This window comes from Vespula vulgaris, chromosome 7 (assembly GCF_905475345.1).
Source record: "Vespula vulgaris chromosome 7, iyVesVulg1.1, whole genome shotgun sequence".
NCBI lineage: Eukaryota > Metazoa > Arthropoda > Insecta > Hymenoptera > Vespidae > Vespula > Vespula vulgaris.
This window is the reverse complement of record NC_066592.1, coordinates 1,487,442-1,507,987: the sequence shown is the minus strand read 5'-3', so window position 1 is coordinate 1,507,987 and position 20,546 is coordinate 1,487,442. Positions and strand designations below refer to the sequence as shown.

General features: G+C 33.8%; 1 protein-coding gene across 1 annotated transcript in view; it reads left to right on the top strand.

Moving 5' to 3' along the window:
- LOC127065127 (putative mediator of RNA polymerase II transcription subunit 26) overlaps positions 1-20,546 on the top strand; it is a 172,054-nt gene that overhangs the window by 60,245 nt on the left and 91,263 nt on the right. The gene's annotated exons all lie outside the window — the stretch shown is intronic.

The window sequence follows — 20,546 nt, the reverse complement described above, 5'->3', positions numbered from 1 at the left end:
TATATATGTATGCACACACACACATGCATAGAAAAGATCTTAAAAGACGATCATTTAGATATCTTGTTTTTCTATCTTATTGATAGATTGAATTTTATATGTCAACTATATGTGTATGTTTGTGCATATATATATTGTAGGTATATATGTATAATAAATAAAAAACAAATTCAATGAAAATATAGGTCGATATATATCACTTAATAAAAAATTATATTATAGAATTTCTTTGATATAGGGAAAAGGTATATGAAGTAATTTATATTTTTAAGAGTTAATAAAAAATAAATAACGACACATAGGTGACACTCACACCTATATATAAGAACGTACACTCGCGAAACATGTTTGGCTACTCGCTACTAGTCGACACGCAAAATTTTTAAATTCTCTTTAAAAGTCGTTAAAATTTTTAAATGGTCATTAACGCCCGTTTATGTATGTATGTATGTATATATGTGGGCGTTACGTTTTATCTTTCATTTTCTTTTATTTATTTATTTATTTTTTTATTTCATTTTTATTCATTCTTCTCTTTTATCGCCGTGATTATGGGACTACCATCGCGAATATTTGTACACACATACACACATACACACACACATATGTTATATATATATATCGGTGCCGTGTTGTTCTATGTCAAAAGCGCAGTACACGCGACACAACGGAGAAATTGGAATTCGTTGCAATTTGCAATTAACCTCGTCCGTTGCTCGACGAAACGATCGTGTCCGGGCCCACCTCTCTCGTGACGATGATGCTAATATTTCGTGCAGGACGACAACTTTTGCATTGTTTGTTTGCCGCTCGATACTTTCAACCCGTTAAATTTTATAACAAAACGTCGACAATTTCCTTTGCCTTTCTTTTTTCTATTTCTTTTTTCTTTTCTTTTTTCTTTTCCCTTTTTTTTTTGTAAAAACGAATCAATTTCAAATGCAACTTCATATTAATGTATTTTCGTTAATTGTAAAATTTTCTTTTCGATAAAGTAAATCTATTTATTAACTAATGCAATTAATAAACTATCGAGAGAAAGAGAAAGAGAGAGGGAGAGGGAGGGAGGGAGGGAGGGAGGGAGGGAGGGAGATTAAAATATTATTAATGGCGGATTCGAAAAAATTTTGTAAAATCTCTTTTCGAAGCTTATCTATCTTGTAGCAAATTTTTTAAATTTATATTTTATTCTATGTTTTATGAAATTATTTAATTACCCACAACTCGATATATATATATTTTTTTTTTCATAAAAATATATATGTATATATTATACAAGTATTCTCGTAATTACAATACATAGTGGTTATTGTTATAACTTTGGTAACGTGGCACGAATCGAGATGAAACACGTCGTCGCGTCGGGAATTATGAAACTCCTCTGTGTGCCGAAGGTTTTACCGAGTGCAGAGAGAGGAGACGGGACGAGAGACGAGACCAGACATTTAAAGTTAACTCGATAACGGTGGTGCCGCAGTCGCCGCTGCGACATACTTTATTTAATATATAAATAAATTAGAACATTGTAAGATAGGATATTAAACGTCTCGTGAAAGGGTTTTCATTTTTTTCTCCTCTTTTTTTTTTATATCTCTTCAATATTTCTTTGACGAGTTAAAATGTGGTCAAAAAGAAAAAAAGAAAGAAAAAAGGAGATGACGAAGAAAAGAGGGAATAAAAAAGAGACCCGAGAGACCGTCGGCAATTCTTAAATTTTTAGTTACAGTAAAAGACGTATCTCTATTACTTCTCGTAGCATAAAAAATATAATCCTAAGATGCCAAATAAAAAAAGAAGCGACAGTTCTAATCGTCTTCCTATTAAAATATAACACTTAAAAAAAAAAAAAACTAATTCGATCCTTCGACTCAATCGACGAATTGTCGATCAGAAAAAGAAGAAGAACAAAGAATTAATTGGAGTAATCGTAAGATATCTGGGGAGAAAAAAAGAAAAAGAAAAGAAAGAAAAAAAGTTACAAGTTTCGGAAGAAAAGTATAAGTTTCCCGCGTAACTTCGAACGTAGTACGGAGATATCGCCGATAGATGGGGTTGGTCAGACGAGGTCCGCGAAATTGCGCAATCGATATGCGATATATCGCGACTACCCCGCCATGTCGCTAACTCCGCGCATGCGCTAACACTTTGCCGCTCCGATTGGCCGGCGATGATGTCATGCAGTCACCCCTAGCTCTCTGATATCATCTGCGGGCTTTTCTGCAGTCCACACCGACCACTCGAGCGGCGTAGCCGCGACAAACGGTAGATTTTCGTTAGACAAGACAGACGGATAGAAACAGATAGAGAGAGAGAGAGAGAGAGAGAAAGAGAGTGAGACAGAGGGAGAGAGAGAGGAGAGAGAGAGAGATAGAAAGAAAGAAAAAGATAAAGATAGAGATAGAGATAGAGAGAGAGGGAGAGAGTGTAGTGCTCTGTCGTCAAGTTAAACTTTCTCTAAACTTTCGTCGCGTGTTGTGCAAATATAAAAGGACTGATATATATACAAATAGAGAGAGACAGTCGTAACTTTTGGCGTCATATATACAACAAAGTACGTCATCGGCTCGTCATTCGTCGTCATTTGGAGATCAACGGAATCCATCTCGAGATTGACCTCGAGTTATATACCATCGTCTCTCTTGTCGAAGGGACAAGAGAGAGAGAGAGAGAAAGTAGAAGAGGGAGAAACGAGCTTCGTGCTGTCGCTTATCGTCACTACTTTTCCTTCTGGCCGTTGTCGTTGTCGTCAATGAGGTGAGTCCTTTTCGTTGAAGCTTTTCCCTCCGCTCTGTGTGTGTATACGTGTACGTGTACGTGTACGTGTACGTGTACGTGTATGTGCGTGTCAGGAGCTAACGACCTCCAGTCAGTAAGAGAGAGAGAGAGAGAGAGATAGAGAGAGAGAGAAAGAGAGAGAGAGAGAGAGAGAGAGAGAGAAAAACTGATCGTAAAAGTAATAAAGACAAACAAATAGAATCGAATCGAAATTTTTATTTTATATTTTATTGTAAATATATATCTTTTAATTATATTTTCAGATATATCGAAAGTTTTTTTTAGATTTATTATTTTATTAAGGTTTAAAGAAAGAAAGAAAGAAAGAGAGAAAGAGAGAGAGAGAGAGGAAGAGAGATATCATTGATTCGACGGGAATATTTCGACTGGATTAATTCGTAGACGTTTAATTCGTGACACGTTTGAACGTTAGAATAGTTAGAAAATGATTTGCGTCGATAGATAAATGTTCTATGAAAAACACGTGGATCGGTTTGATGTGTCCTTTGTTTTGATTTGTAAGTACGTTCGATCGTTCTTACACACGTTTCTTTCTTTTTCTTTTTATTTGGTTGTTTCTGTGTATCTTTCTTTTTCTCTCTTTCGCTCTCGTTGCCACCATCGGTTTACTTGGAACGCGGCTTTACGTTTGTTGATATACATTACGTCGGAGATCTTCGGGTAGGTCGGGACTTTATACTCTATCTCTCTTTCTCTTTCTCTTTCTCTTTCTCTGTTTCTCCCTCGCTCTGCGTCGAAATTTCGGGTGAGAACTATAGGCGATGTGTAACTAAGTACTTACGTGTTATTTAGTTATTATTACGTCCATGAGTTACGTTTATTTTACATATCTTTTTATATAACTTAATTGAATCTATTGTTGTAATCATTTAATTTATTCATAGACGTGCAAACGTTAAATATAGGAAATTAACGAAGTTCTCTCGTCGATCTTTTACTCGGTTATATTCATTATACCCGATTTGTTTTTAATATTATATAAAAACAAACAAAACGGAATACAAAGAAAAAAATAAAACTATGGATCAAGGTTTACACCGGGTGTTTCATGAACGACGAAAAGGAATGATACGTAGTTACTATGTGCTTATGAAAAATCTAATTAGCTCGTATGTCCTCCTTGAAGCCGTTTAACGTCTTCTTACTTCAACGTTCTACATCTTACTTTTTTCAACTTTCACGGTATCTTCTATCATCGTCGTATAATAAAAAAATATTCATGTAGGCTTTTATATTTTCTTACCTTTGAAAACATCTACGAACAATGTCAACGATCATTTCTATTGTATCTAACGAATGTTGTATCGAAAATCACGTTTAACGATTTAATAATAACATTAATAATAATAATTCATAATTTTAAGGAGAAATTTAGGGAGAATACTTCGATCTGATGAAAAAAAAAAGAAAAACGAAACAGATTTCTTCAATTTTATTCTATCCAATTTTTTAAAATTTCGAGCGATCGAATAAAATCGTTTTCTAAATTTTCATGATAAAATAAGGACGACGTGTTCACGACAGAAAGAGAAAAAATAAAAGAGAGATAGATAGATAGATAGATAGATAGATAGATATAGACAGAGAGAAAAAGAAAGAGAGAAAAAGAGATAGAAGAACTATTATAATCGCATTTTCGTTTATTATACCAATCACATGTGCGAAAAACTGCATACATGATATGAAATTTGTAAATGTATAGGATAACAATCCATGCTCTCTTCGAGCATTCTCCCATGGGACTTGTTGTTCTACTGCAATTGAACTGAACTGCATTATGCAACGAGTGGGATATTGCATAGAAAGTTTCTTTCTTTGTTTCTTTCTCTTTCTCTTCCTTTCTCTTTCTCTCTTTCTCTCTTTCTTTATCTTTCTATCTCTATATACTCATTCTCTTTCTCTCTATATCTTTCTCTTTCTATCATGGTAGTTACGATCTCGTGCAATGTATGCGAAATTTGCTCGGATGCAGGAACTTCCGAGAGCGGCTTGCAGTTTCACGAGAGTCATTTCGACTTATTCCACCAATTCCTCTGTATATATATGTGTGTGTGTGTGACTTTAGTAAACCGGTGTAAGTCTGTATTTCTATGTAAACGTCGAATACGCTTTCATCGAACCCAATTCGAGAAGGGCTAGTGAACTTTTCCAAACATTTCTTAAGTATAATTCTGGTTGGCTTTTACTCCTTAGAACGACTTCATCGTCCGATATTCCATTAAGATTAGAAAGAGTTAAAAAAATATCATAAGAATTTGTAGATTCGTTCGAGATTATATAGTTTGGGAGTGTAATAAATGTAAAATAAAATCGAACGACGTCGTAAACGACTTCGTACGTTCGTTTTTGCGATAACAAGGTTACCATTACTTACGCTCGTTTATATGTAACAAAACGATTTTCCAAAATCTACTGATAAGGAGAATGAAAGATTTAAGTATATATATATAATTTTTTTTTTTTTATTAATTATATCGAGCATACGATAAAGTTATCATTGCTTACGTAAAAAAATTTTGCGATTCGCGTTGAATTAGTGGTAATAATTTTTATCGATAACGATTTTTTTTTTATTATTAATTTTTATACACAAAGCGTAATTTATTTATTTTTTTTATTTATATACATATTTTTTCGAGGTATCCTAACGATAAAAAAATGTATTAAAAATATATGCATGACTATACGCTATAATAGATTCCCTTTTTGATCGCATATTTGTGGGTCGAGTGGCCTCTCCAACGCTGCATAATATAATGAAGCTTTAATTGCTTGCAGCAACTAGAACGTAGATTGTAGGTATTGCATACCAGGGGGTGGTACACAGTTACATCCCTGTTCTCCTCGGAGTTATCGATCGTAAAGAAAGTTTACCGAAAGGATTTCTTCTTATATTTCTTTCCTTCTTTTTTTTTTATCTTTCTTTCACCTTTCTCCTTCTCCTTTGCTCTCGTTTTTCATCCTCCTACGCTTTAAAATTTTTTTTCTTTTTTTTTGTTCAACTAACTTTCTACATTTTTTCCTTTTCTTTTTTTTTTTTAATTACACGTTCTTTATCTTGCTCCATTTCGTTTTCTCCGATATAAATCATCATTATCATCATCATCATTATTATAATATTTTTTCTCTTTTATCTTTTTTTTATTTTTTTTTTAAAAAGCTAGTTGACTCGTCCCTTCGTTTTCTCTTTAATTTCTTTTTCCGAATCGTTTTTCGAACGTCACATACATACGAAAATCTTGTAATAATGATTTTGCTTTTCTATTTTATTTTTTCGTTTACACATTACGTATTATATAATAAGATTATTTATTATATATTAGAAAAGGATCGTGGAAATGAAAAATTATTTGATTACGATATCTAATAAAATATCTAATTCGTTTTAAGATCATCGATCTGTATCAAGCTTAAATGATTTTAATATCGTTTAAGGAGCGTAGGTGGAGAAGAAGGTGGTGAAAGGAGAGCGAGTTGTTAATCAGCTTAATTCTAATTTAATTCTATCTTTTCTTTTTTCGAGTTGTACGTTCTTTTAAATAGCATTTCTTGTTCGCTCTTTTCTTCTAGTTTTATCAGATCAATGAATTCTTTCTTCTCTTTTTTCTTTTCTCCTTTCTCTCGTTTCTATCCTTCTTCGTCTTCTTCTTCTTTTTGTCGTAAAGTGCATGCTTTCAGTCTAGCAGCGGAAAATATGCGAAATAAATAGAAAAGAGATATGATTCGCGTAGAAAGTCACGGTTATATCGCGTATAAGCGAGATTGTTATATGGTGGCGGTAATATATCAAAGAATTCGACGATAATATTATGTCGCAGGGTACTTTTATCGTTCGCGAGAGTAGACTTCATATAAATGACAAACGTATTCTCTCCGCGACGCGAATGAATTCGTAAAGAGAAAAGAAAAAAAGAAAAGAAAAGAAAAGAAAAGAGAATGTAATAAATTTACGAGCTTTTAATAATATTCGCTCTATACTTCGGATCGTGAGAATGATCTTTAAGATTTTTAAATCGATTTTTCTTATTTATTTTATATGTATTTTTGCATGTGTAGAGAAACGAAAAAAAAGTGCACACGATCGACTCGCATTTATCACACATTTGATACGTAATCAATTTACGAGCTTTTTTTTTTTTTAATAATAATATCAGCTACTTGCTGAGATCGATTTATTTCGGGATTTTTTTTTGATTGATTTATCTTTTTTATTTTATATATAGGAAAAAAAATAACGGGGAATTTATTCGTAGAATCGATTTGTATCAAGTTTCTAATAAATTTTACAAGTTTTTCATGAGACGATACTTGCTCTTCAGGGAGATCGATTTTGTTTCAAGATTTTAAACTGGTTTGTCCTTTTTATTTTATATACGTATATGATAACGTTTATCCACTCGATCGATGTGTAATAAATATATTTTTTTTTATTTGAAAATATCTTATTTAAAAGTTATCTTAAAATATCGTAAATTTATTGCATCCTGATTTTCAATCGATTGTGCGTCAATGAATTTTTCACACACACACACACACACACACACACACACACACAAAATGGAAAAGATAAATTTTGAAAAAAATTAAAAAAATATACTACAAAATAAACATGTATATATTTTTATTTTGTATAATAATAATAATAATAAAAAAAAAAGAAAATAAAACTGCATACGACCGATGCACACCGAATTAAATTTCATACGATTTTTTTTTTCCATAGAAAAAAGATAGAAGTAATAGAAAAAGAAAAAAGAAAAAACTAATTTTTACACGAACAATTTTTATATTCCCCTTTGCGAATCGCGACTCAATAAAATTCCAATCATCGAGTTTCCTCGTTTGTTTTATTTTAAAGTACATACATTTATTTATGTTACGCTTGAAAGCATAAAGTTAAACGCCGTAAAGTAACCGTCCCCACACAAGCCTGAATAATATATGTCAGTATCGTAAGCGTTGTGTTTTTGGCGGTAGACCGGCCGAACGCGCTTTGGGAATACGAGAATTGCTATTAGTGTGGGTGGTAGACAGAACGTGGACCGACTGGATGGTCTTCCAGTAGTAAGTAGTATAGGTCTATGCTTGTGTCAGACGGTACTTTATATATAGGGTGGATCCAAAAAGGAAATATAAATATTTTTTTCAACCCAATATATTTATTGCTTATAGAAAAGAATTTATATATATATATATATATATATATATATATATATATATATATATATATATAGTTCAACATAGATCAATTTTTTCCAAGAAAAATTTCAATGAATTCATTAATCTTTGTATCTTTACATTAGAACACTTTTTTCCTTTCTATCTTTCTCTTTTTTTTTTCTCCATTTTCTGTCGATCTAACGTAAACAAAAATAATTTTATAATTTTCGAATGTTCTTCGAATGTCTTAAAAAAGAATTTTAAAAGATTCTGAACTATTGGATCACCCTCTGTAAAATCGGTTTATCAGCCGAGCGTTCAAGGTTTCCGAAAGTGAAAGAAAAAGAAGGTAGAAAAGAAAAGAAAAGAGAAAGAAAAAAAGAAAGAAAGAAAGAAAGAAAGAAAGAAAGAAAGGTGAATGGAAGGCGGGGAAATATATAGGACGTTGGAAAGATACACTCGTAGAAGGTTGAACCCTCCTACTCACACACACACACACATATATAATATATATATATATACACACACATAAATTCACATTGTACCTACTACGAGAGTAGGCCCCTTGCATTTCGGGAATGCCAGTTACCCCATCCCCTTTAGTCCCTTTGCGTTCCTTTGTACATGTTTCCCCCACCCTCCCTCTCTCTGTCTCTCTCTCCGTTTCTTTTTCTCTACATCTCTCTTTTTCTCCTTTGCTCGGCGCTATCCCTCTTGCTTTCTTTAATTTCGTTTCCAAGCGAATTTTTAGAGCGACCAACCGGAAGGCTTTATTAAACCGAATTTCCGAAAACTTTGACCGAGAGTTTCGTAATGAAATTATTATATAACGAAAGTGGAGGAGAATCTAACCCTTACATTTTTAACGCTTCTAGTTAAACGGATTATCAGTAAAATTCTTATCGCACTGACATTAAACATTCATGAATCTCCCTTGCACCGAGCGTGTGTGATATTTTTTTTCTCAATTATATTTTTCTCCTGCAATATTACGAAGAATGAAGGAAGAAAAAAATAAAAAAGAACTCGCAAATCTCGTAAGAATTCTCCCTCGATAATAAAAATCAACGATCAATCGTTATCGCAGCGCCAAGGGATCGATGATCCGTGCGGACGACCCTTAAATAAGGGATAGGCGTGAGTCAAGATAAATAATTACGCGATTATAGACGATAAATGAAAGACCGAAAATCGGATCTCGGAGAATTTGGAAAATAAAAAGAGAGAAAAGGAGATAAAGAAAGAAAGAAAGAAAGAATGAGATAGTAAATAAAGAAAGAAAGAGAAAAGATATTTGGGAAAAGTGAAGCGTAGCGAGTCAATCAGAAACGCAAACAACGGGGTGTCATATTTTCTCTCTCTTTCTCTCTTTCCTCTCGTTGGTCTTTCTTCTTTTTCTTCTTCTTCGATTATCAACGTCATCATCTTCGAATGCCAGTTTCGAGACCCTGCAGTGCGGAAAGTTGGTCCACTGGAACTTGAGAGATTCGTCGAACCTTCCATCCCCCTCTCAACCATCCCTCAAGTCTCTCCCTCTTTCGTTCTCTCCCTCTCTTCCTCTCTCTCTCTCCTCCACAAATCACCCTTCACGTACGTCGTACTTATTCGTAGTACAGTTCGACTTGGAGTTTCTCCAGCTTTTCCCCAACGGATTGTTGTCCGCCATCCTGTTTCGAGAGTTTCTGATATGCGACAGAGACAGAATTTCGTATAGCTTTGAGAGACAGAGACAGAGACAGAGACAGAGAGAGAGAGAGAGAGAGAGAGAGAGAGAGAGAGAGAGAGAGAGAGAGAGAGAGAGAGAGAGAGAGAGAGAGAGAGAGAGAGAGAGAGAGAGAGAGAGGAGGGGGATGAAAATATAAGTAATAAGAAAAGAGATAGAGAAATGTTGGACGATCCACTTGAACGATCGAGAAATAGAGAGAGATAGGGATAGGATATCATAATGATTTTTTAAATTATCTTTAAACTCGTATTCGTAAGTCAAGTGAGTAACAGAATCGAATAATCGATTTTGTATAAGAGGATAAGGTTCGTTCGTTCGTTCGTTCGTTCGTTCCATCGACTACAATTTTATTATTTTTCTGTTTTATCTCGTAGAATCTCTTTTTCAAGTGCTACCAGAATATCCTTGAATATCGATGTTTCTTTTTCCCTATCGATGAATTCTCGTTATAGGAATGGCGAATTTATGTTACCGAATCTTGTTACCAAAACGTCTTTCGAATGTTGCATTCTGTCATGGTTTTATAGCGAAAGAAATCGAAGTGTCAAGATTTATACATGGATGTACACATACACACACACATACACACATATGCACGTAATGTACTTACGTGTATCTATATATGGTTTCGTTGAGCGTTTCTTATCGATTTTCCGATAGGCCGCCACCATTTGAAAGGATAAAGTCAGAATGAGTCATAGTGCCGAGTAAAATGCAGTTGCATAAAACTGCTAACTCCTACGATCGAGACTCTATTCTCTCGTTACAGGGTGATTCGAACCTAGATCTAGATTGATGTTCGCCATTGCTGTTCTTAACGTACCGTGTAATTCGTTCCTCTTTCTGTAACACGAGGGAAGAGAATGAGAAGGATAAAGATAAAGATAAAGGTAAAGAAAGAAAGAGAAGGCTTCGAATCGTACTGTCTCTTTTATATATATATATATATATATATATATATATATATATATATATACATCTTTCTTTCTCTCTTTTTCTCTTTTTGAATTTAGTCGGAAAAAGGTATCACGATATTTGCGTATGACGTTTCCCTTTGAAAGTATTTTTGCCGATAGCCGAATCTATCGGGTGCTTCCATTCATTTTATCACTTTTCTTCGTTTTTTTTTTCTTTTCCATTCTTTTTATTTTTCTTTAATCTCACATTTTTCTCCTACGCATTTCTTTCTTTGTTTCGTTGACTGAAACGTAAGAAAAAAACGCAATTAATATTGATAAAATTTTATTAACGAGAGACATGAATATTCAATTAAAACTCATTCTCCACGTTTCCCCTTCTCATCCCCCTCTTTCCAACTTAATCAAGTTTTCGGACCACTCCTTTATTCTCTCTCTTTCTCTCTCTCTCTCTCTCTCTCTCTCTTTCTCTTTCCCTCTCTCTTTTTCTTTTTCTTTTCTCTCCTTCTCTTTCTCTCTTTTTCTCGTAGCTTTTGCAATTAGCGTGGAACGCATTTCAACGCGTTACTTTCTTCGTTTTCACTGTATTTCTCTTGGTTTACCCAGTACCGATTTACTTTGCACATAGGTGTAGATCTCACACGGACGTTACACCGTCTATAATCTGTCTGCTCGTTTTTCCTAATGAAACGCAAACGCGCTCGCCCACCTGGCTGTTTGCTCCCTGAAATTGTAATTTCGTTTCTCTTTCTCTCTTCCTTCTTCCCTCTCTCTTTCTCTCTCTCTTTCTCTCTCTCTCTCTCTCGGTATATCTCTTCACCTTGTTTCACTTATTCTCCCTCGTATATCTTTCTTCATGTCTTTTATACATACTATACATACATATACGTGTGTATGTGTGTACAAATGTCTTTTTCTTTCTCCTCTCTCCTATTTTTTTAAATATACATTGAATTACATACATGCACTATCAGTTGAAATATAAATACATATATAGGTTCGTTTATGAAAATTATTCGACGTGTTCGTTTAAGTGTTTCAAAACGATTCCATTTTTCTTTCACGAGAGAAAAAGAGAGAGAAATAGAGAAGCAGAGACGACTATCGATCTCTCGAAATTCTTTTTTGCCTTCGTTATGCAGCTCGGTCAGATTCGTTAGAGCTGTAATGCGATATACACTCGGTATATGACGTTAGCGAGAACACCTACACATCAACTTTTTTTCTTTTCTATTTTAGTCGAACCTACCTGGTTTTATAGTTTTCTTTTCTTTTCCTTTTTTCCTTTTTTCTTTTTAAATGTATTTTTATTCGTTCGTTCTCTTTCTCTCTCTTTCTCTTTCATTCTTCTTTTTTTTTATACTTTGAATTCATCGTAAAACTTCTATTATTTTTTTGGTCGTATCACGTATTTTTTTTTCTTTTTTATTTACGATCCAGTACCATTCATATTTTCCTTTCTTTCCTTCCTGTTACAGAGGTACAAAGGTTTTCTTGGATATTTTCTGCAGAATTTATAGAGATTTGTTCGAGCGTTACTTCCGGCAAATGGGATAAAACAAAAGTTTTTTTTTTAAGTATTGTATAAATAGATCTTTTTCCTTTTTTTTTCTCTTGTTCGAAGAAATATTTCTTGAAAAGGATTTAAAAGAATTTGTTTCGTACCTGCTGCCATTTTATAAGAACTACGTCACGCTTTTGTACGGGATTTTATAGAGATTTGTTCGAGCGTTACTTCCGGTGAATTGATAAAATGAGAATTGTTTTTTTTTTCTTCAAAATTATTCTATAAATAGATTTTTTCTTCTTCTTCTTCTTCGTTCTTTTTTCTTTTGAAGAAATATTCCTTGAGAAATATTTAAAATAATTTACTTTGTACGTACGAGATCTTTTTATAAAAACTAAGCACCGTTAGAAGGGTTCTATAGAATTTATTGAGATTTATTCGAGCGTTACTTCCGGTAAATGGATAAAACTAAAAATATTTTAAAAATAATATATATATATATATATATATATATATATATATAATATCATATACACACACGTATACGTATATACGCACGCAAATAAATTTATTTTTTTCGGAGGAAATATTTTTTAAAAACGATATTAAAAATATTTTACCTCGTACGTACGATCTTTTCATAAGACGTACCCACTGGAAAAAGGATTTAGCTGGCATTTTCAGGTATACGAAAATTTAGACGAGGAGAAAAGAGGGATAGGGAATGGTAATAAAGGAATGGGAAGGAGTAACGTCTGAAGGGTTGAAACGAAAAATACAAGAGAAATGTTCGCGAGTCTGTGTTTATGTATCTATAGTTACATAGCTCGTATCTCTAAGTAGACGACGTATGTATGTACACATACACACACACACATATTTTTGTATGTGTATATGCTGTTAGTTGCACTTATAAATCGCTTAATCGCTGCTTTTTACGGATCACGAAGTTTAGGGAAAACTTTTTTTCCCCTTAGCCCGCGAACCTCTTACAACCACCTTCGGTTAACCTTTGAACCGTCCTCCACTTTGAGCATACTCGAAACACGCGAAACGCCTGCGATTTCTTCCCTTAACTTACTAAGTCACGAAGAAGTAAGAAGCTCCGCTTATTTCTCATTTGTAATATTCGATATAATTATTACGTATTATTGATTTTAATTAGCCGAAGCGAGATAAAAAGAAATTGATATTTCCATTGTCAAACTTGCTAGCTTTTATTGGTTTTATTTTTGTTTATCTATTTATCCTTTTTTTCTTCTTATGAGGGAAATAAAAAGAAAGAGAGAGAGAGAGAGAGAAGGTATTATATGTTACATGTTCATTCAATTTTTTTTTTATAAATAATGTAAAGAGAAGAAAAGAGAGAGAGAGAGAGAGAGAGAGAGAGAAGGCAATATGAATTATTTATTACACATTTATTTTTATATATATTTCTTTTTTATAAATGATATAAAGAGCGAAAAAAAGAGAAGGCATTATTTATTACACGTTTTATCACCCTATTGTTTCATTGTATTTTTCTTTATTTATTCCTTTTGTTTTTTAAATAATATAAAAAACTCTCAACATTTTTTTTCTCCTCCCATTTTCAGCAACAACAATTTCATTGATCATTTTTCATAAGTATCTTATAAAAGAAAAGTAAATTATACAAATCCCATTGTCAGACATTTCGAAGAATAACAAAACAAATGTGAGAAGAGATTTTACCGTGTGCGGACAAATCTCATTCACGTAGAGAAGTGTTCTCGAAAGTATCGGATGCTAAAATCATTCGCTTCTTTTCACTTTGAAAAAGTCCCGGTCGCGACGAGAAAACGGAAACAGACGACACGTTTCCGTCTCGTCCAACTCGGCATAATCCATGACGGCTTGTCCGTTTTGTAAAGAGAGACGAGAGATCGATTGGAAACGTATGAAATGGAAGAGAGAGAGAGAGAGAGATAGAATGATAGGGGTAGGGGTAGGGAGGTAGAATGTAAATGGCGTATAGCAGAACAGACATCAAGGATATATATATATATATATATATATATATATATATATATATAATTCAGGCTAGTTATAGAGAGATCATTTCTATCAACCATTGATAAAACTTTTATACGTAATAATATCGTTCAATTAATTTTCCTAATTAAAAATCGAATCGTTCGTTCAATCAATTTTCTACATTATTTCAAATACATACGTACAACGTTCGTGTCCGTCCGTCCATTCATTCGCGTCGTTAGCTTGAATTATTTCAGAAGTCTAGTTTAAATCTAACAAATCCAGCTCTGGTTATAATCCTTCGACATTGTCTAATCAAATAGCGACGTGATAGACACGTTATAGATGATCTGGTTCATAATTGTAAAAATCGTTAGATATCACTGGGAATCACTAACTATCGCCTAAGGATATCTCTAATGTAACCGACATGATTCCATAGGTATATTCTCCTTGCTTATCCTTCATCCTGTATCTACACCCTTCATTTTCATCCCCTATTCTCTCTCTCTCTCTCTTTCTCTCTGATATCTGTTCTATTCTCGATGTCTAGTATCAGGATTCGACATTGGCTCAAATTGATACGAAGGAGTGAGAGAGAGAGAGAGAGAGAGAGAGAGAGAGAGAGAGAGAGAGAGAGAGAGAGAGAGAGAGAGAGAGAGAGAGAGAGAATATGCGAGGGTGTAATGATCATCCGATGACGCCTGTCAATATGTTGCCTCGAGTTTTTGATTACGTTCGAAACGGTGGTGGTAGTAGTGGTGACGCACAGTGAGGAGGAGGAGGAGGAGGGGGTGGGTGGGTGTAGTGGGGTACACCAATATATATTTCTAGAGAACACATACATATACATACCAATATACATATACACATATAGAGAATTTGTGTTCGTGTCACGTTCTACCGAGGGAATCACAGGATGATGTTCGAGCGAGAAAGGGATAGATAGACAGATAGATAGGTAGATAGATAGAGATAGATAGATAGAGGAGAAAGGAGACGAAGATTAAAGCGATCACACGGACATCGATTGCACTCGCGATTAATGCTCGCTCGTAACCACCCTTTCTCTCTCTCTCTCTCTCTCTCTCTCTTTTTTCTATCTTCCTTCCTCTATCCTTCGTCATCCATCCCTTTTTTTTGTTTCCCTCTTTGTTTGCTTGTTGTTGTTCACGATAGGTTTTCGTATTAACTGGCGCGACGTATCTCTCTCTCTCTCTTTTTTCTAGCTTCTCTTTCCTTCTTTATCCTTCTTTTTTCTTTTTCATTACTCTAACGTCTAACGGAAGGGATCGCCTTTTTTTTTTATATTCTCTCTCCCTCTCTTCTTTTTTTCGGCCCTAGGCTATTTCGACGGCACCTCCTCGAGCCGATACTCATTCGGCTTTCATTTTCAACTCTCTCTCTTTCTCTCTCTCGAATCCATGGATGTCGGCTTACTTGCTGCTTCTTTTTTCTTGTATTTTTCTTTTTTTTCTTTTTTTAGTTTTCGTTTTCCTTCGTCTTCTTTTTTCCCTTATTTTTTTTTTTTACGTATGCCTAGCTCATTGCCAGACACCATTGTTGTTGCGCGCTATCTCTCATTCGTCCTCTTTTCCGATCATTTTCCTTCATCGTTAGTTGTAATTTCTTCTTTTTCTGTCTTTTTTTTTTCTTTCTACTAGTTTTTGTTATCTCTTTCCCCTTCTTGTTTTTCTTTTCGTTTAGGCACTACTTTCGACTACGTTCATTCAGTATCAACCACGTGGTACTTGTGATGGTAGCGGTGACGGTTCGTGTTCGATTTTATGATAATAAGACGCAAGGGAGTTCTTCTCGGGACATTAGCGAGATTGATAACGTATTGTTATCACGAGTGCTCGATTTACTCACTCCCCTTTTATTCTACTTTGATTGATGGTTTCGATGTGAAAGATGTTCGAGTTACTTTGTCAGACTCTTTAAGATTCTGTTCTTCTTTTTTAAACACACCAGTTCGGGGATCTGAAAAAAAAAAAAAACGGATGAAAAAGATGAGTCAATCTTTATCCTTTTTTTTTCTTTTTCGAGAAAAAAGAGAGAGAGAGAGAGAAAGAGAAAAAGAGAGAATATAAATTTCATCCTACTTTATAATCCATTATATTCGTCACTTTTTCCTTTTTTATAATTTTCATTTTCGTACGCTTAAAATATTTTCAAACGACGATCACGAATTTTTTTTTTTTCATCACGACCCTAATTGGTAATCTTTTACCGATCGGAGAAATGTTGATACGTTCGATATTTATATTTTACACTCAAAGTATTCGTGAAAAGAGAGAGACAGAGAGATTGATAGACAGACAGACAGACAGACAATGAGAGAGAAAAAGAGGGAAAGAGAAAGAGAGAGAGAGAGAGAGAGAAAATAACATATTCACCCTTCGCTTTCGCCATTTCACCGTTCGATGTATCGATCGAACGCGTTAAAATACACGGATCGTTCGACGAGTTTTCTTTTTTTGTCTCCCGTTTTGTTACAAAAATGAGGGATGCGTGGGAAGGGTGGATCAGACATAGAGGAAGAGAGTGAGAGATTGACTGTGTGTGTGTGTGCGTGTGTGAGATTAAATGCTCGTTTGATCGTACATAGGGTGTTTGATCATGCTCTACTTTTCTCTCACATCTCGATCGTTATTCGATCCGTATTAACGTGACGTTATCGAAACGATTGATGTTTCATGATTATGATAGATATTTAATTAGTATTTCCCATATCGGCTTTTATATATGTTTACGATAAACTTTCTATTTTTGGGTCTAGTAGACGATATCGATTTTCTCTGTAGTCTCTGCAATATCAATTTCAGGGAAAGTTAATTTCAAATATTTTCAAAGGTATCGTTCTATCGATTTACAAATCTAATAATTTATTCTCTATACTCTCTCTCTCTCTGTCTCTCTCTCTCTCTCTTTTTTGTTTCCTATATGAATAGGATTTTTATAGATTTAGAAGTAGGATAAGAATTTAATTGACAAAGATAAAATTTCTAAAGTAGATACGAACGCAAACTCAGTCAATTCTTTTTCTTTATTTCTTTATTTATTATTTCATACGTCCATTGTGCTGCGTTATTTTTGAATTATGTATGATTCTTGAGCGAATGGGATCTCGTGTACTTAGGAATTAGGATTTAATTAGAAAAAAAAAAAAAGGAAAAAAAATTACAATTTCAGAGATAGATACAAACATACAAAAATATAATACTTTTATTTATTTATTATACTCGTAGGTTGATTGCTATATTGCAATGTTTTTCGTTGTTTTTTTAATTATGAACGAAGTACAATAGACACTTGTAATTGACAATAACGAAGATCAGTGAGTATATCAGGATGTCCGAAATAAAAGTGACGCGTGTCAGTCGGTCGAGGAACGGTTTCTAATTAAGCAGCATCATAAACATACCTCGTTTGTCGAGCGACCCTCTCGCTATCTTCTATTCTCTCTCTCTCTCTCTCTCTCTCCCTTCTATACATACATATGAAGGGGGTTGAGCTCGCGTGCACGAGGTGACTGGCACAACGCTGGAGCCATTTTCCAATTGGCTAGTGCCCGTAATTGAAGTCAGGAGCCCCGAGTGACCGACCGTAAACGATCATGAAGATGAACAGGAGAGACTCTACTATATATGTATATAAGTATATACATATATATATATATTATATATATATATAGTAGATGTGCATGTTTTTTTGTACGTTTTGATCTTTCGGTCTCACAGTTCATAATTAATTCAGTTTTTTTCTACTTTTGTCTTTCTCTTTCTAAATGCATTGGAAAAATATCTCTGAACTTCTTGAAATCTTTTCATTTCTATTTTTATTTTTCTTCTTCTTCTTCTTTTCTTTCTTTCTTTCTTTTTTTTTTTTTTTTAGAATTTTTTTACACATACTTAGATCATTTTTTTCTGGTTCAGGATAAAAAAATATTTCGAATAGAAGTTAGTTAGTTAGTTAGTTAGTATTAAGGTTGAAAAATAGATTTTCAAATCTTGCGTTAAATAAAAAGGAGATAATGATTATCGTAATGTTTATTAATATTTATAATTATAACTTATAATCGCGATATCCATTGACAATCGTATAATGATTCTTAATAATCGAGATAAAAATCGGTAACATCGTATTTCGAACTATAATAATATCGCATTATTATAACGTATTAAGTATAGCTTTGATTTTAAAAAGCATTGAAAAACTTCGTACATGAACCGAGCAATAACTTTATAATGACAAAATTTATAATGACAAAAGATTTAAAAAATCACGTGTATATCCACGTACACATATATTCTACGCACTCGAAAAACCTGACTTAAAAATTAGACGATACAAAGACTTAAATATATATTACTTCAGATTCAATAGAGTATAATAAGTTGGTTAATTAAATATTAGTTATGAGTTATAAGATTAATATACGGGTTAAGTTAAAATAGGTTAGATATGATCTTGAAGTAATTAACTTTAATTAGAGAATTAAAGTCAAAGACATTATGGGGAAAGGAAGGAAGGAAGGAAGGAAGGAAGATAGGTAGGTAGGTAGTAGGTAGATAGGTAGATAGACAGGCCTATCCTTTTGGTTTCATTCCTCCTTCCATTTGTGTATCCCTGACTTTGGATCGAGCGTGTTCGTCTTCCAAAGTGTGTTCTAAGGATTCCACAGGGATTGATCGAAGTGTTTGCTCGACGGTGGAGCTTAGAAGACGATGGTAGATGGTAGAAGGGCAAATTTGCACGGACCTACCAGCTTATTTTCTATATACATATATATATGTGTGGGTGTGTATGTATATATACGTGATATACTTTATTACCGAGGGGAGAGGGATAGTTAAAAATTTTCAAGGCAGTTTTGATGCATATAAATTGATTATTATGCTGCTCGAACGTTAAATATAACAGTATTCTAACTATAAATAACCTTCGATTAATTAAACGCTGATACCGGTGCTTTCATAAATATTCATTTTCATTTCAATCGACACGATTATTTTATATACCCGCATATAGACAAAACACGTGCTGCAGAAGTAATTAAGGTTTTTTTTTTTTACCTATCGAGTAAAATGATAAAAAAAACGAAAAGGAAAAAGATATACATTTATTTGTTTATGTTATCACGCAAATCTTAATTTTTCTTTCTCTTTGGTTTTTTTTTTAATTCCTTTTTTATTCTCATTGACTAACGCGTCGATAAATAAATTGATACGACTACGACGAACGCGTTAAAAATATGAGTTTCATCGTGTTATTAATTCGATCGTTCATCAGCCCTTTCTCCTTTTTTTCATCCCTTCGATCCCTTATTTTCGTGGTTTTGATACGACAGGACGTACGGGAAAACTTTTTCCATCAAGCGAAGAATAATGAAATTTTCCAAGAAGATCCGATCGTTCTCTTCATCCGTTCCATACAACCTTCCACCACTTTTGCCATCTTCTCTCTCTCTCTCTCTCTCTTTCCCTCTTTCTCTCTCTATCTCTCAGCCCACTTCACTTCACTTTACTTTAGATACTCACCCCGTTCTCATGGGTTATGCCATCGAACGTCTTACTCTCTCTCTTTCTCTATCTCTCTCTCTCTGTACGATATGTTATTCTAATACTACATAAACTTTCTCTCGGTAAAATCTCTCGAACATCTTTTTCCATCCCTTTCCATCCCTTTCGCTTGCAGTTCGCCCACGAAAATATTGACTTTACGCCTCGCCGAGTGGCAAAAAAATTTGTTGTAAAATTCGCGAAAGGGAAATAAAAAGAGAATGAAAAAAGAAAGAGGAAGTGATCGAGAGAAAGAGAGAGAGAGAGAGAGAAAGAGAAAGAGAGGGAGGTGATGAAGCGACGGGGGTAGTGGTGGTAGCCGATAACCTTTCAACCTTACATTTGTTACCATCGATATAGCTCTTCTATTATTTTTTTCTCCTATTTTTTTTTTTCCGTATAACCCGGAACTTTTTTTCTAGTTGAAACGTTAAAACACCGTAAGGAAGAAAATTTTCTTTTTTCTTTCTTTCTTCTTTTTCTTCCTCCCTTCCTTCTCCTTTTTCCTTTCTTTTCTTCTTCTTTTTTTTTTAAACTTTATTTTTAGACTTCTTCAATTTTTATCGTCATATTAAATATTCCAATCTAGTCGTCGGAAATAAATATTCGAAGGTTCCGCCTTTTGACATCACTTTTTCTCATTTTTTTTTTTTCGTGTAATTCTTTCTCATTTAATTTCCTTTCCTTTACACATACATACATATAAACACACACATCCTCGCGCAAAAAGGAATATTCTCACGCGTAGAATTTTTATGTATAGAAGTTATTATGAGAATGTGAGGTAAAAAGAAAAAAAAGAAGAAGAAAGAAAGAAAAGAAGAAAAATAAACAAGGAAAAAGAGTGAGAGAAAGAAGAAGGAAAAAGAAGAAGGAAATAA